The sequence below is a fragment of the Centroberyx affinis genome, unplaced genomic scaffold, assembly GCF_046629955.1.
Source record: "Centroberyx affinis isolate AG114_WGS23_722 - 3 ecotype Tasmania unplaced genomic scaffold, CSIRO-AGI_Caff_v1 ptg000606l_1, whole genome shotgun sequence".
In the NCBI taxonomy this organism is placed as follows: domain Eukaryota; kingdom Metazoa; phylum Chordata; class Actinopteri; order Beryciformes; family Berycidae; genus Centroberyx; species Centroberyx affinis.
In genome coordinates this window covers 31,933-45,227 of record NW_027279239.1, presented here as the reverse complement: position 1 = coordinate 45,227, position 13,295 = coordinate 31,933, and the positions used below count along the sequence as shown (strand labels likewise).

General features: G+C 40.4%; 2 non-coding genes across 2 annotated transcripts; both read right to left on the bottom strand.

Annotated features, from left to right (window-relative positions):
- Window positions 1-11,504: 11,504 nt before the first annotated feature.
- Window positions 11,505-11,577, bottom strand: trnar-ucg (transfer RNA arginine (anticodon UCG)). The gene has a single exon. It is a non-coding gene; the product is annotated as a tRNA-Arg (tRNA).
- A 1,284-nt stretch (window positions 11,578-12,861) lies between these two features.
- trnar-ucg (transfer RNA arginine (anticodon UCG)) lies at window positions 12,862-12,934 on the bottom strand. The gene has a single exon. It is a non-coding gene; the product is annotated as a tRNA-Arg (tRNA).
- Between the last annotated feature and the right edge of the window lie 361 nt (window positions 12,935-13,295).

Below are 13,295 nucleotides of genomic sequence, written 5' to 3'. Positions count from 1 at the left end.
AAAAGAGGTGAAAACACAGCTGGCCCGCCTGTGGCTATTTGTTTATATCATTATGTCTCACGGAAATCTCCAAATAGCACACGTTAGTTTCAAGATTGGTTGGTCTGAAATCGCTCATTGCAGGTTTAATAAGTGGCTGAGGCCAGCCCACACAATTTGGTATGTGTGCTCAACATGTTGCTGCTGTGTGGTTGTGTTCGGCTTCCATAATTTGTGTGCCTCTAATAGTGGCCGGTAGTCAATTAAAAGCCAGGTCTCCGATAATGGTCGGGGCCGTGGTCGACACGAACAAATAAAGGCCGGCCCCAAATACAGGCCGGGGAAAAAAACAAAGGAAAAAACAACGGTGGATACCGGTAAACTCCTGGTGCCTGTTATATAATTTAACTGTAGTTTGTAGTAACGTACAAGTGCCACAAGATGGCAGTATGCCACAAGATGGCTCGGCCGGCGGAAGTCTCTGGAGCGTGCCGTCGTCAATTACTGTAATTATCGGTAATGCGTTGCAGTAACAAAAAAATGGCTACCTAACGAACCCCAACAGAAGCAGATCAGAAAACAAGGAGGCTTTGTACTAAAATATGAGCAAATATACTTATCAAATTAATTAGACTAATTAGGGAATTAGAAATAAAGGCCTGTCTCTAATTATATTAGAGACAGGCCTTTATTTCTAATTCCCTAATTAGTCTAATTAGTCTAAGGGCCGCCAGACTATGGGCCGCTTGGGCCACTCAGAATGCTTCCAATAAAGGCCTGGTACCCTCTGCAGTTGAGGTAAATAAAGGCCTGGGCCAATTTTAGAGGAAATACGGTATTTATTTTTGGGACAGGAGAAAGGAGGGTGTTGGGAGGGGCTCGCCTGTCACTCAAGTTCAAGTTTTTTTTTATTTCTATAGCCCTTCATCACAATCATGTCTCAATGGACTTTACAGAGAATGAGCCTAACTAGATCTAACTGATCAACAGTCAACCATAAAACAGAATGATAAAGGACAAACATCAGGAAGAGCAACACACAGCAGATTTTAGCAAGACATAACAGCCTATTCTACATAGCCTAATCTACATGACACCACCAGCCTTAATTAGACCCTCAATGCATACAAGGAAAAACTCCCAAGAAAAAAAAAACCTTGTTAGGAAAAAAAAAAAAAGGAAAATAGCAACCAGGACATGGGCATGACAATACAAGAATATGCCTGACTACTGGTCATGGGGAATCATTTCATAAAATTACATTTTGTTTTTTTCTTTTGAAAGAAACTTTAATGAGTTACACAGACACCAAGAAATTATGTGGTTACTGAAAATAGGAAAAATATGACCTTTAATTATACACTTTGCCACCTTCTCTGACTCTCAACCTTTCATTCTCTCATTATCACCTTATCATTATTTGATGATTATGCCTCACTTGTTATTATTTGTTTTCATCATGAGTCAGACTCAAGCCTTAGTCTGTTGTACTGAGTTCTGTGAACAGTGAATTTTTAGTCACTTTTTGTCATTGAGAGTCTCTCTCTCTTTGCCAACCTCTGACTTGTATAGGCATGGAATTTTGAATTTGCTTCTTCTGGTCCATAGTACATATATTTTTGTTTTTGTATATACTGTATATCTTGTGATGTCTTAAATTTGACTAATGTTGTTATGTACTTGCTGTATTTATGTATTAATGTCTTGCACCGACTTGCCTTCTGTTTCTGCCTCTTGGCCAGGTCGTCATTGTAAATGAGAATTGGTTCTCAATTGACTTATCTGGTTAAATAAAGGTAAAAAAACAACAACAAGCAAATAGTAAACGTATTGTCCCCCACCAGTGATGTAGTTCAACCCTTGGGTCAGTCCCATTCATTGTCAATGCCGCCCCCTAGTGTCACAAAGTCAACATTACAGTGTGACTAACAAACGAACTAACTAACGGACAGAGACCGATCCATAGTCCCCCCTTTGGTGGGGGACAAAATGGACTTCCAGCTCACGCATCATATGATGCCCACACACACACACGCGTGTCAGGGATTACCAGCTTTCTCTCTAAACAGCCCTCTAGGAAGAAGAGACAAAGATGTTCTAGCACAAATAGACACCACTCCTCTCTCCTCTCCTTGATTTCTCCCCTTTTCTTGTACGGTTGTAACACTCCATTTTCAGCCTGGATGTACTACAGCGACTATCCTAAGTTTAGAAGGCAGGGATGCTTTCAGTTGATAAGGCAGCCATTGCGCTGTCAGGTGGAGAGATAAGAGATAGTATAACGATGGGCGGAGGCCGGGCTGTTAATTAGACCATCGATTTAACAGGACTCTGGCATGGTGACCAGGAACTTTGAATGCTAGCCAACTAGGAAGGACAAACACACGCATGGGTGATCTCATGCCCATGCTCTCTTACACACACTGGCATACACGTATAGTAAATTATAAATTTTTGCAGGCATACATGCACAGACATGGACCATACATTGAAAGCGGTCAACAGAGCAGCGGGGGACAAGGACAGGACTGGGACGACCGATAAGCAACCACAATCAAACAAAACACTCAAACATGATGAGATGCACCATTGATGAATACACACACACACCATGAGCCTCTATCCTGTCCATGGCAGAAGTCAATAGAAATAGAACAGTATTTATTTTATCTTAAGGAGAAATAATAATTGGATTTTGGGTGGTGCACATTGTGCGGCTAGGTGCTATTGACTCCATTGGTGTATGTGAGTGTATTTTCTAAAAGAGCGGGCAGTTCAGTCACCTTTAGTAGTTTTTGTTCATTCAGACAGTTGGGAAGTAGAAGGGGGAACAAGGTACAAAAAGTTCTGGTGGAGTTTGATCCGAGGACAACAGGGGAACATGTCTGGTTTCAGAGGTGGCAGACTTAACCACTTAATTATCTCTGGGCACTGTGCAGTATCGGGTGTAGAAGAGGACGGTGCTGTTCTCCCCTCCATTGCTGAGGGTTTTTTTTCCCCATATTGGTTGTTTTATTCTTTGTTGATGCAGTAGTTTGTGTGGGGTCTGCATTTTCTTCTACTGCTGGCTGTGTGGTGGCAACATTTCCTCCTGCTTCATACTGCTTCAGGTTGTTTTCTGATCAAAAGCTGCTCCATTTTTTCGTGCCCCGGACACTTTTCAAAACTGAGTTACAAACTGTTTTACAACAAGAAAAATAGAGTTTCAAAAGTCAATAAAACATCATATAAGATAAAGGACTTGAAAATGGGAAAGAACACCATCTAAAAGAAGGAATACAATGGAATACAATAAATAATACAAATAAATTAAAATAGAATAAAATAAGTTAAAATAAACACTAATGCATTTACATAAAAGTAGGTTTTAAGAAGTGACTTAAAAGATTATACCAATTTTGCTAGCCTCAGACTAGAGTCTCAGGCAGGGAGTTCCATAGCCGAGGGACCCTGAAAAAAGCCACCTTTAGTGATGGGCCCTACCTGAGGATCTCAGGCTGTGCTCAGGCTCATAAGGGACTAAAAGGTCTAAAATGTAGCTTGGAGCCTGACCCTGCAGAGCTTGAAACGTTTGTTTAACTGTCTTTTATTTAATTTATAGCAAGTCAAGATAACCTCTCTTAGAAATGGAATTTAATGGATTCAATTCTGTTTCCTGTCATTCCAGTTCAATTCCAGTTCTGTTTCCTTAGAGCTGGGTACAATTCCAACTCCAGGAATTCCCTGAATTGGAATTGACCATGCATTCTCAATTCAACTCATGAATGGACCCAACCCTGTTTCCTAATCAGGGTGCGGAGGGGCTGGAGCTGATCCCAGCATGCATTGGGTGGAGGGCTGTAGCTGATCCCAAGATGCATTGGGTGGAAGGCAGAAGACACCCTGGACATTTGTTATTATCATTATCGTTATAGTTTTTATTTTTAATTGTTTGCAGAAGACTCAAAATATTAAACACTACGCTATCACACTTCTCTTTAATTCCCTCTGTCTTCACTATCATATTATCTAAGTTGAGAGTAGTCTCCGCATTCTGGGATCATTAAGCTGCATTCAGTTTATATATTCCTTATATACTTATGAGACCTGGACCCTTTATACTGAATTGAATTGAACTGAATTGACATGTTCTTGATTGACTCTTCTCCTGGTCAGGAAGAAGGCTTATATTGATTCATTTTCTGCTTCAGCTTTCTGTATGCGTGTCCCCTTTTCTATTATTTCAGAAGTCTCGTTTGTTTTGGTTTGATTGAGTGACCTGTACTAGGTTGCTACTTGGAGTGTCATTTGTTCGGTGAATGAAGCCTAAATATCATCATCTGTAGCTAAAACAACAAAAAAATCAGCAATCAACAGCAATGAATTATTCATGTTGCATTTCCATAGTGGGATTCCTGCTATCGGGATTGTGGTGGAGAGATAATGTGATCTCTCTGATCTACTTTTCTCTGTACATCTTACACAATCTTGCAATTACAATATTCTTCCAGCTCTTATCGGCCCACCTGTGGGTGTGTTTTGTTGTATATTGTTGCAGCTAAGTCGAGAAGGGATATTTGAGAAGGAGAGATGATGAAAACCACCAGGAACCTCAGCTTATATCTGTTTACACATTTCAAACACACCCAGAATTACGCTTATGATAAGTAATGAAAAGAGAGTTTAATAAACAGAGGCAAGCAGATATTTCATGTTTGTGTTTATTGAGAAGGAGCATGTGAAAGAATTTCTATTAGGTCTTGGCATTGCAGATTGGTAAGAATGTGTTTGATTATATTTGTGAAAGCATGGCGATATGATGGAAATAAATGTGTGATTACCATGGGGATCCGTGCCTGGTTGGGCTTTAAGCATTTTCAAGCCTTGGTTACATCTCATTTCTGTTGTTCCTTCTGATAAGAGATACCCGTTTGCGAACCGTCAGGACAGGGTATTGTGTAAAAACAAGTCATACGTGTGTGTGTGTGTGTGATTGCCTTCAAAACTAGTAGATTGGAGTTTTAGTTACACAAACATTTCTCAGAGCCAGAAATAATATTATTGGTTGGCCCCTGGATTTGCTCCCGAAAATCTGGCCACCTTAATCTAACAATTTCCAGCAAAAGATTAACCTCAAAAAGTATAAAATGTAGGCATGTATTTCACATTTGTGTTAATACCTGATGAAATTTCAATACATAATAATTTAACAAAATTCTGCTGTGCTACCACGTGAGTAGCATATGCTCCTAAAAGTAATAAGAAATTTGAAAAAGGACCATGTGGCCAGCTGGGATTTAAAGGAGGGATGGGCACTGTCATTTAATTTCTGAATTTCTTTCCTATGTCTTTCAATTTAGGATCATATATGCTAACAGCTAAGCAAATGTACATAAGTTAAATTTGCATTTACGATCCCTGAGATGTAATCTTTTTTTTGGTGACCAAATATTGGTTGGTGGAAATTTTAATGTAAAAGGAATAAATGTAAAATGATACTAATTTAAATGGAATAAATAATGTAAAAGCAATAAAAACTGACAAGACAGTATAAATAAATGCATAGTTGAATGAATATCCAGATCCATGTAGTCACTGCACACACACACACATATACAACACATACACACAGATCATACTTACTCAAATACACACACACACTCCCACCCATACACACATAAGCTAACTAGATGCACATTACAGACCCAAAAACAGATAAAGTAATGATAATAACAACAATCCCTGAAATGTAATTACTGACCTTGAAACAGTACCGTTTTGGTCAGTTTCTGTCTTAGGTTTGTGGTGAGTAGGTTCAATGTGTGGAGGCGTGCAATGTGGTGCTTCCTTAATTTGAAACAGACTGTTGTGTGGAGTGGGATGATGGTGTAGTGGAGGCTGTCTATACCAACTTGTGTGTCACTAATGTGGGTGGATAATTTGAAAATGTCCCTGTTTCCCAGTACAGAGATAACAGTGCTCTGGAGGAGTGGAAGTGGACATTTTCTGGCTGAGAAGGCATTTGTGTGGTGTCTGATGGCATGACCCTGGTCTCTCAGCTGCACTTTCATAAGATGCTGGGGGCTGTGATGACACAAGGGCCTCCTGACACTCATTGCAGGGCAATGTCAACATTGCTTTCTTGACCACAAAGCCTGCATGTACACCAGTTAATTGTTGACTAGGTTGACAGTTTCTGCAGAAAAATTATGGTGGGTGACAATACTACTCTTGTCTGTGAATAGTGTTGCCAGCTCAGACTCTGAGAGTAATGCTGCTTTTCCACCGCATGGTATCTGCTCAACTCGCCTCGACTCGACTCTATTCGCGCTTGGTAGCACCACTTGGTTTTCCCCTGCAGATAGTACCCCCTCAATGTGCTGGGATTGGGTTTGTGCAGGATGTCCCGTGTATCGCAATGATGATGATTCTCTCTGACCAATCAGTAGTCTGCAGTGTTTTCACGTCACCTTTTGGTATCGCCTCAGCTCGCTTGGAACCTCGATGGAGGTGCTACCAAAAAAAGTACCAGGTACCAGGTAATATGGTACCTGGTACCTGGTACTTGCCCAATGGAAAACCAAAAAGGCCAGTAGAGTCGAGCGAGCCGATACCATGCAGTAGAAAAGCGGCTTAATTGTCTTATTTCCCCTCTAGATGATGCCACCCGGACAAAGTCGGTGGTATCTTGCCCAACCACATTTCCCGAACTGCCCTGCAGTTGGATTGTTGTTCCATCCACCTTTACAACAAAAATAAATCTTGTAAGTACATACACCCTCTAAATTGTAGTAAGTTCAATGCATGTATTCTGAACTAACCAGCTCTTCATACTGCACTGAAGAACAGTTTAAGGTGATCTTGGCTGAACTTATAGGTCAAGATGTATTTCTGGTTTTGCAGAAGAATAGGCAACAGGGCAACAAGGGAGTCAATGTTGGCTACCCATCCAGTGATTGCTCTATTTCTGTAAGAAAATGCCAGGTGAGACATCAGAACCCCAGACTGTGGTAAGACATTATTTGCCATTTCCATTATGCATTGCATACTCTGTGTACTTTGTTACCAAACTAACTCACAACTAATACTCATACCTCTGTGTGAGTGCAGTGGCTTATCTCCACACTTGAGGGAGATTAGATAAGCTCTTGTTCGCTGCAGAAACTCCACTGTTTGCCCAACATTAGCAGCAGTAATTGCTGCTTTTTTGCCCAGTCCTCTTGCATTGTGTGAGTTGAATACATCAAAGAGGCTGATCTGTTAATGATACATTTGGCCTTAATTTGATTTGCTTTGGGATCCATAAATAAAGTGCTTATACAAAGGTTCTAAAAGTAAAGATGGTCAGTTATAAAGGCATGGCATGCAACCCTGAAACTTGCTCTCAGCACAAATGTTGAACATCTTCAGCATGGCTTGAGGCACTGATCGGCTCAAAGTACTGGCAGCCAGTGCAATATTTTTTTTGTTTTTTTTTCATTTCAGCCATCAAGGAACGAGTGAAGAAGAAGTGTTTTCCTGTAGGGCTTCAAGCACAGATCGATTAATCCATTAATCCATTAATCCATGGCCTGTTATCAATTGTTTGCAGTTTATCGTGCCATCACTAGGTGGTCGTCTTTTACTTTTTTGCTTTGATATCTGTGCACAGTTATAAGTGTTTATAGTTGAGTTAAAGCTGCGCTAAGCGATTTTCCGACCACTAGAGGGTGACAGAAACCGCAACACGTTTGTCAACAAACCACAGCAAATCTGGTGAACTATGGATGCCCCCAAGGACAAACCGTGCATAAAGGCTAATAGCTAAGCTAAATGTACCTGCGGAGGAGTGTCGCCGGTTAACAGTCTCGCTTCTGTTCAGACTGGCCTTTGTCTAGCCTCTTGTGTCTGTATTTCTGTGTGTTTTTATGTCCTTTGTTTTTATGTTTTATTGTTTCTTACTATTTGATGGTCTTATTTTAAATCATTTTCAGCCGATGTCCGTTAGCGGTTTAAAGTTAGCAAACGCTAACGTTTCTTCTCCACTAAAGGTAGGCTAAGCTATGTTAGTTTATAGCATTTAAGGGGTTGTATTAACTTAAAGGTACCTGTTTGATGATACTTACCAGCTAGGTTGGATAATATGTAGATGCTGACGAGAAGAGCTAGCGAGAGAAGCAAAATATTTGATAAGGGTACTTTAACCTCGTCGCTAACGTCAGCTTTCAGTTGAGTTTTGAAAGTTGGCTAATTAAACACCTGTGCACACAGATTGAACAACACGTGTATTGCAGTTTTTCCTATATGACTTTATCATGCAGCTACTTGTCGAGTTTAATGGGCTATTTTCATTTTTTATGTTACGTTCTTGATGGCAATGAAGAGGCAAAACGAAACTTACGACAGAGTGGGAGGCAAATACGCGCAATGATCTCTTTTATAGAACTATTTTTGATACAATTGCAACTGCAATGATTGTTGCATTATAAAGGCATGTTCTTAAACCACCTTGTTCTTCAAATGACAAAGTTGATCACCACAGATTAAGTTGACATCACTATATTAGAGCTTAGACAAATCAAGTCAAACTTCTGGTTGTAGTGGTCATGAATAACATTGTAAGCTTGGTCATTATTGATCGCATCATCTGGTCAGTCACTGAGCCTGATGAAGATGGTCATTAGGAATTCTACCAGCAGACGAGTTTCAGAATTGTGGGTTACCTGAGACAATTTATTGAGATAGGTATGTTATCACCTGTAAAAATCTGCACACCTATGTGGGTCGTCGCACACAGCTATTATGCATATCTGAGCGCTGGAGAGCCCTGCAGGAGGCAAAATGTTGATTTATAATTGGCAGACTTACCAGACAGATTGCACAACTTTGGAACATGAACAAACCAACCTTTCCTTTTTCAGTTCAGCTGATAATATGTTCTCTGGTTGCTATCTGCTGCATCATTCATTTTACCCCCTCATCTCAGCCAGAGGCCAACGTTTGGAATCAAATACTGTATGTCCTGTGTGTTTGTGTGTGTGTGGTGACATATCAGTATGATGCGTAGCTCCTGCCACAGCTAATGACAGAATTAAGCATTTGTTGTTTGACAGGGCTAATTAAATTGATTTATGTCAGTCTTGCATGACACACTAAAAGCTAAAATGCAGCCCCCAAGGTAAAAGGCTAAATTCATCTATACCAGACACATAAATACTTGTGTTGGATTGGACAACAGTATAAACACAAGCCAATCAATGTGGATATCTACATGATGAAAGTTTTACAAGTCTGCAACTTTAAGGTGTGGGTGTATATTTAGCCTTCACGCATATTCGTAAAAGTTCATAGTGTGAACGTCTGCTGTGGATGGAAATGGCTATTCTTAAACCCAATAGGGTGAAATGTTGCAGAAAGCAAAGCAACACTGTCTCATTTGAGATGTATCCAAATGAATCTGTTTGTTAGAGTTTTTCACACTTTAGTCAACAATGCGCAAATTAGAAAGAAAAATCTCATTAACTACCTTTGTAGCATGTTGACATTTCATTTGCATCCTGCAAAATGAAATTGCATCTCTTACACTTCTGTTTCCCAATGTCTCCTTAAGTTATGTTGGTGGGGCTGAAAAGAAAACAATATATAGCCTTGTCTGTTTTTTTTTATGTGCAAATACAAAATTATGTCAGCATGTGTTTTCTTTGTTTTGGGGATATTTTCTTTATTTGGGATCATTTGGGAACATTTTCAGCTAATGATTCCCAAATGAATAAAGCTTTGTCATGACCCCTGCTGCAAAAGTAAACAAGCAGGATGTTGGTCTCTCTACAGGCTGCAAATACCCAATCTTTCACGAGAATGAAGACTTTGTTATAAACATGAAAAGCATGACAATTAATTTGTATACTGAAATATATTTATATATTGAATATCACTTTTACCGTAACTTCTTTTTCTTCCAGTCCCTGTAAATGGATGACAGCACACACAGTTTTGAGATGCAAAGGGCTTCAAAATAAAAGTGCAAAATTTTAAAACTGGTGAAAATACTGTTTTAAACCAATAACTTTGTATTTAATTATCAAATTCAATAAGTGAGCACCCATATTAATGTTTGTGTTTAGTCTCTGTTCTGTGTGTTTTCTGCACAGTGTAATACATGCAGCGTTTATAGTTAAAAATGGCACATGTTATGGCATTTTTCGTTATTATTATGACATCAAATGTCATGAAAGTGTATGTCTGGATTTGGGTACAGTTCCGTAAATTTTTTGTAAACATTTGTAGGCACTTGCACAGAACTCAAATGGATAGAATGGCCATTCCCATTCAAATCAATGTTCCAGGATGGTCGGAGCAGCAGCCATTTTTATGTGTAGCCTACCGTTGGGCTAGCTTCTGTATAAACAGACTGACCAATATGGATTTTTGAAGGCCGATACCAATTACAATGCCAATATTCTTGTAATTGCAAGCTGACGAAGAAGCTCCTTTGGTTCTTCCTGTAAAACATCTTGCCGCAGTGACTTGCTGTTAAACCATAATAATAGTCATCATCATCATCATCATCATCATTATCAATTATCAGATGTCCATTTTGGCGGCTGGACAGTTGTACGTGACAGTTGCTCTATTGTAGCCATACTACCAGAAACCTGTCCGTTGGAAGTGTTGTCGGAGAGAACGGAGCCCAAACCTGCACCAGGAGTCCACCCACCAAGGCAGAAAACCTTCTACCATTTGTGGGGTGTTAATAGTCATTTTCTTGCTGATGTGTTGAATCTTAGCATTGGAAGGATACGCTTCATATCAAATTACAGAAAAAGTCAGAGTACACAAGTTTTTATTCTCATTTTCTGTTTTTTTTTTGTCAAATCAACTGAATGTGAAATGTTGAATGCGTGGTTAGGTTCACTCTTTCCATATACAAAAGGCACATTCAGGATACCTGGGTCAGCGGCAGCAGTCTCATCTTCCTCTAAAGCCAAGTTGGTGTCTCACTCATTTTCTGGCACAGTGCCACTGATTAGGGATTCCCTGATTATCATGGGGAGACATCCACCATGGGGAAAGAGCTCGGGTGTCCCCTTAACCCCACCAGTGGCACTGACACTCTGGCAGCAGTGGATGCCCAAACTGGGGCCACGTGCGGCTTTGCCATTTTCTCACACAGACAATGGAATGACAAGCACATTTACATATGCATCAGTATTCATTAAGGGCGTTTCATGAACCATCTATGGTTTATTGTGGGAGTTAAGGGGACGGAGTATGAGGCTCGTGCACATGCAAACCATTTCAACATTGTTGAGATTTCTAAAGGGAGAATTGAATGGTGGTGTGCGTACACATGGTTCTATACCTGATTATTTTTGTCCTTGTGTACTTTTCCTCTTTTGTGTGCACGTTAGATTTCAGTGTGGACTCTTCGCACAATTTTATAAATGGGGGCCCTGGTGTAGTGTTTGGTTGCACTGAGACCTGCAGACTATCGGCCCTCTATTGGTCACACCTGGATTAGACGATTCTTAAATGATCACTGTGGGGAAAGTGGACAAACAAACAAATGACCATGGCAGGACTCGAACCTGCAATCTTCTGATCCGAAGTCAGACACCTTATCCATTAGGCCACATGGCCTGCCATGTCACTGTTAGTGCAGAATGTCAATTTGGATAGATGGTATTGTGATTGAGCACCACAATGGTGTCCAAGTGTTAGTTTGATTGCGTTAGCAACTGTTCATTCCCCCTTTAGTTGTACAATATGCACTGTCCAAATTGTTTATGAATCGTATAACAGGCACTTTTAGTCTCAACTACCATTTTTATATGAAAAATTATGAAAAAGCCTGTTCAATTGATTTTCTGTTCCTGTCTTTCTTGGTGGTCTTTAATTTCCAACCGGTTGGTGCTGTGCGATAAATCTGACTCTTTGCTTAGAAATGGTCATACGCATGGTTTATACACATATTTGTACATATGCACTGTGGATAAATGAGGCCAAGGAGTCCACCCACCAATGCAGAAAACCTTGTACCATTTGTGGGGTGTTAACAGTCATTTTCTTGCTGATGTGTTGAATTTTAGCAATGGAAGGATACATGGGGAAAGGCTACTGACCCATTGCCTTCAGCTAACCATGTATCACCATGCAAAATACTGGAATAATTACTGATTTGTTGTCTCCAAGACAGAGTAATTGTAAGTAATCTTAGAGTCATTGGTACAACCCTATCCAACCCTACCTATATTATGGTCATTTTGTGCAATGGGACAGTAATAATCAGCTGCGGCAGTCTCATCTTCCTCTAACGCCAAGTCAGTGTCTCCCTCTTTTTCTGGTACAGTGCCACTGATTAGGGATTCCCCGATTATCATGGGGAGACATCCACCATGGGGAAAGAGCTCGGGGGTTCCCTTAACCCCACCAGTGGCACTGACACTGTGGCAGCATTAACTGCTGTTGTGACATGTTGCCACTCAAACTTTTTTTGGTTGGTGATACCTGAGCTGAGGCCACTGGGGAAATTTCTCTTCAGTCTTTGCCATTTTCTCACGCAGACAATGGAATGACAAGCACATTTACATATGCATATCAGTATTCATTAAGGGCGTTTCATGAACCATCTATGGTTCACTGTGGGAGTAAAGGGGATGGAGGCTTGTGCACATGCACGCCATTTCAACATAATTGGAATTTATAAAGGGGGAATCGCATGCCAGTGTGCATACACATAGTTTTATATATAGATTATGTGTACTTTGCCTCTTTTGTGTGCACATTAGCGTTCAGTGTGGAATCTTTGCACAGTTTTATAAATCAGGGCTTTGGTGTAGTGTTTGGTTGGACTGAGACCTTCAGACCGTCTGCCCTCATTAGACGATTACTAAATGATCCCTGTGGGGAAAATGGGCAAACACATGACCACGGCAGGACTCGAACCTGCAGTCTTCTAATCCGAAGTCAGACGCCTTATCCATTAGGCCACGTGGCCTGCAACATCAGTGGCACTGCTGAATGTCTATATGGATATATGGAAGGGCAGTCCAAGCAACAGTGGCGTCCAGCTCATTCCTGCAGATGGATGAGTTCTTGAGAAGGGTGAGTCGTTTGTCTTGATTAGCAACTGTATATTCCCCCTTTTCCCACTGTCCATGGTTAACGACATTGGTTAAGGATTTACTATACTAATGATGTGAAACATTTGATATTCCTTAACATGGTTAATGTAGTTTGTTAGCTGTATCAAAACAGAGTTCAGAAGTACGTGTGCAGTCAAGCAATCTCGTTGTCATGGCTCTATGAGATAGATATTTTAATAGACTGCTTTTGAACTTGCATTAAGGACTAGCTGA